Source organism: Mus caroli, chromosome 1 (assembly GCF_900094665.2).
Source record: "Mus caroli chromosome 1, CAROLI_EIJ_v1.1, whole genome shotgun sequence".
Classification (NCBI taxonomy): Eukaryota; Metazoa; Chordata; class Mammalia; order Rodentia; family Muridae; genus Mus; species Mus caroli.
The window spans coordinates 39,992,728-39,997,314 of NC_034570.1; the positions used below are offsets into that span (position 1 = coordinate 39,992,728).

A 4,587-nucleotide genomic window follows, 5' to 3' on the forward strand; every position below is an offset into this window, starting at 1 on the left:
GAGAAAGTGCACAGTGTTTGGTTCAAGAAGGCATTTTTGTATAACCAGATATATGTGTTAAGCGGAGCGTTGCTATTCATGAGTCACTTAAACTCTTAAAGTCTTTGCAATAAGGGCATTGAATGTGATGGACATGTGTCTCCCTAAAAACTTATGGTAATTGGAAGCCAAACTCTAACTTTATCTTAAAGGAATGTAAGGAGGTAGCCATGGATTTGGATGACTAACAACTCTAATACCCAACTTTTTCCACAGTAAGGAAATTCTTTTTGGCTCCCGTAAGCATGAAAGCCTTCCAGTAATTCTTTCTATACTGTGGTTGGAAAACAGATGATACTTTTACTCAAGAAAATTAATTCCATACTTAAGTAAAGTTAATAAATCATACCTCATCTTTTCCCCTCTGAATTGGATAGTCATAGGCTTTTCTTTTTAAAAACCTCAATTTTCCACAATTTACCATATAGTAGCTTTGTGGTGATCCTACTTTAAATTTTCTGGACTTTTAAATGTTACACCTCAGAAACAGTTGAAAAGATAGATGAAGCCTGCATAGAAGGCTGGATGTTCTCTACCAGTTTGAACATATGGGCAAATATGATAGTTATTTTGGGAACTAAGAAAATCTTTGCTCTGTGCATATTATGACCACCAACTTGTGAAATGATTATAACATGTACTTTGCCCAGAATACCATTGTAAATGACTGGGTGGTTCTCTTCTGCTATCCACAAACCAGCAGTAGGCACAAATAGTTCTTTTTTTATAGTATCCTAAGGAAAGATAGATTTCAAGTTATACTGAAGACAGCATGGATCATTTTAAGATCTTTTACAATAGTTGTGGAGATTAACATTATGCTTTTGTACATAAGGAAATATGGAATATTAAATTGATATGATGAAACATTTTATGATGGTGGAAAGTGTAGGATATTTAGAATGTGAATATTATTAGATTATTATTCCTTAGTACCACTTGAAAGTATATATGGTTTTGGCCCAAGATTTATTACTTAATTTCTTTGGGCATTACTTTTGCCAATGGCAATTGTAAACAGAGAGTCATTGCCTTGTATCTATAGGAAATTATATTATATTATCAAAGAGGAATAACAACATGTATTCAAAGAGATGAAAACATAGATAACTTCCTCATAAAAAAGAAGTCAGTGTGAAGAAGCACCTGCATCCTCATGACATTCATTACCAAACAAACAAACAAAAAAAAAATGTCCATCAGCTGATAGCTTGATAAAGGAAATGGAGTAGATATACACAGAAGAAGTAAATTCTGTAGATGTAGTTAGATGTTTTGCTAAGTAAAATATGTCTGACCCGAGAATTTTAGTATCACATGATTTGAGAGAGTAGATAGATAGATAGATAGATAGATAGATAGATAGATAGATAATATAGGTGTCGATGAATAGATGACTTTGCAGATGATAGAGATAAATAGATGAGAAGTATGATAGACTGATAAAGATTGATGATAGATATTTAGAGATAGATAAAGAGATGGTAGATATATGATATAAAGATAGGTACGTAAAGAAAGTATAGGTAGAGGTAGATAGATGATAGGTCGATATAGAGAGTGGTAGACAATAGATGATAGATAAGGTTATAAATATTGTATATTATATATCATATATATTACACATATATAAGATCATAAAAATCAATAAAAACAGAGAGCAAAATGGCTCCCTTCTACTTTTAAAAAAAGTAGAAAATAAAAAGATAGTTTGATCAAAATATCTTAAAATTCTGTAAATGGAAATAAATTCAGGATATTTATTGTATACATGAGAATATGATTAATAACAGTTCATTGTCTATCTATATAATTCCCAGGAGAATAGATCTTAAATGTTCTTACCTCAAAGAAGTATGTAAATAATCTATATGTTAATTTGACTTAAAAGTTCCATTAGGTAAACATATTTCAAAATTATGTTATACACAACAAATGCACATTTAATTTGTCAATAAATAAGATTGCTAAGCGGCCAGAGGTTACCTGCAAAGATGGTTCCCTACTCTCTTGACCCAGAAAACCCCACAAAATCAAGCAAATCAAGAGGTTCAAGCCTTCCTGTTCACTTTCAAAACACCAGGGAAATTGCCCAGGCCATCAAGGGTATACATATCTGCAAAGCCAACAAGTACCTGAAGGATGTCACTTTAAAGAAGCAATGTGTTCCATTCCAGCGGTATAATAGAGGAGTCGGTAGGTCTGCCCAGGCCAAACAGTGGGGCTGGACACAGGGATGGTGGCCAAAAAAGAATGCTGGCCAGGCGTGGTGGCACACACCTTTAATCCCAGCACTCGGGAGGCAGAGGTAGGCGGATTTCTGAGTTCGAGGCCAGCCTGGTGTACAAAGTGAGTTCAAGGACAGCCAGGGCTATACAGAGAAACCCTGTCTCGAAAAACAAAACAAACAAACAAACAAAAAAAAAGAATGCTGAATTTTTGCTGCACCTGCTTAAAAATGCAGAGAGAGTAATGCTGAACTTAAGGGTTTAGACGTTGATTCTCTAGTCATTGAACGCATCCAGGTGAACAAAGCAACCTAAGATTCACTGAGGAACCTACAGACCTCATGGTCAGTTTCACCCATACATGAACTCCCCCTGCCACAGTGAGATGATCCTCACTGAGAAGGAACAGATCGTTCCAAAGCCAGAAGAGGAGGTTGCACAGAAGAAAACGATATCCCAGAAGAAACTGACGAAACAAAAATTCATGGCCCAGGAATAAATTCAGCATAAAATAAATGCAGATAAAGTTAAAAAAAAAAAAGATTGCTGTGTGACAAGTAAAAAAACAATGAAGATGTGATCCTAATATGATAAACTCTCTTATCCATTCTAGTTAGTTTTGGGACAACACTAACACAAAATCAGAAATCCTCTCAAAGTGTTCACAGGCATTTACAGAGTACAAATTACAGTGTGAGGGTACTGTGTCAGACAGCACGTAGTATTTTACTTATGAGATCCTGTAATCTTTCCCATATTTTGACCACAAGCTCTACCTTCTCATTTTCATCTTACTCATCACTCACAACTTGCATTCACCTATGTCACAACCTTATTGCATTGTCCTTTGTAACATAACCAGATTACTCCAGGTTCTACCTTTTAAAAATCAACTTTTTCCTAGGAGATCTGTCAATAAGGTACATAATGTAAATGTATAAACAAAGAGCTTTGTTAAGGTGATGTTTGATTAACATTACCTTCCCTTATTTTTTCTGGTGGAAAAATGCACCAAAGGATGTTTTAAAGTAAAAATAAAACAAAACACAAAATTGTGATGTTCAATCCTAGAGAAGTTTGTTTTTAAAGTTAATGTAAAATATTTATAGTGTCTTTGGTCAGTTTAGCTAGTAATACAAACTAAAACCACATATATCAGTAGTCTTCTAAGATTTCTGGTGATTACTAGTCACTACTAGTTTTTGAGTTTGTGCATAATTATTTCTATTTATGTAATCAATGTTTGCTATCAAGTGTATCTGACGTCTCCACAGAGGCTGTGGAGCCCTTAAGGGTCATGTCAGAAAAGCAGCTGTTAGGTCATGATGGGCTTTGAAGGCTGACTCTGGCATTTAGTTTCTCCATCACTCTTTGTTTCTTTTCTGCTGTCATAAAAAGAATCTCTGTCCATGCTCATTATGCCACAAACTGAGCTACTCGGCTATGCCTTCCTCACCATAATGAAGGAAAAAAACTTTCTTATGTTTTCTATTGAGTATTTTATCACAAAGTTGAAAAAATAGCTGATATATATATATATATATATATATATAGATAGATAGATAGATAGATAGATAGATAGGTAGATAGAGAGAGAGAGAGAGAGAGAGAGAGAGAGAGAGAGACTATAACTATAACCTAGCTAACTACTAAGTGCTTGTAAGTTATGGTTATTATTGGAGAGTCTACAACAACTAACTTTCTAAACTAGCATAGTCACTAGGAACAATTCATAAATATTTCCCTTATATTGCCCATAAATTTTGCCCTTATATACCAAGAAATAAGTGTAGCTTCATCTCCATCAAGAAATTTTCACTTTGCAACAGGCAGAAAACCACCATGATCAAAAGTTAAAGTTGTGAGCCTGGTCTCAATGGATGCTTCTATAAAACCCTTCCAATATACAAGGCTTTGGCATATGGTAGAAGATGGGCAGACAGATTGCTAGGGTCAGAGGATCAGGAACTTTGCTGTGGCATTATGTTCCTAGTAATATCAGAAGCTGCACCCATAAAGTCTCACTAATGTGACTGCCCACACATGAGCTGAACAAGGAGGACACCAAAGAACATATCAAAGTGGACTAGGAAAGTCCCAGAAGGCCTCAAGCCTACACAAGGTATGAGGAAATCTGGGAGTGGGAGAAGTAGTCCTCTCCAGGGAGCACCAATTGCTATCACAGTGCCCATTAATCAGTTCTGAAAATATACATGCAAGTAACATTGTATGGAATGAAAGGTTTTATTTAGGAGTATATATGTATATACATACATGCATATAATAACAATTCATGTAAAATATGTCATGAATTTAAAGG

The 4,587-nt window shown here is 34.9% G+C and overlaps 1 pseudogene; it reads left to right on the top strand.

Moving 5' to 3' along the window:
• The first annotated feature begins 2,033 nt into the window (after nt 1-2,033).
• On the top strand, nt 2,034-2,766 carry LOC110304072 (annotated as a pseudogene).
• Nucleotides 2,767-4,587: the final 1,821 nt, after the last annotated feature.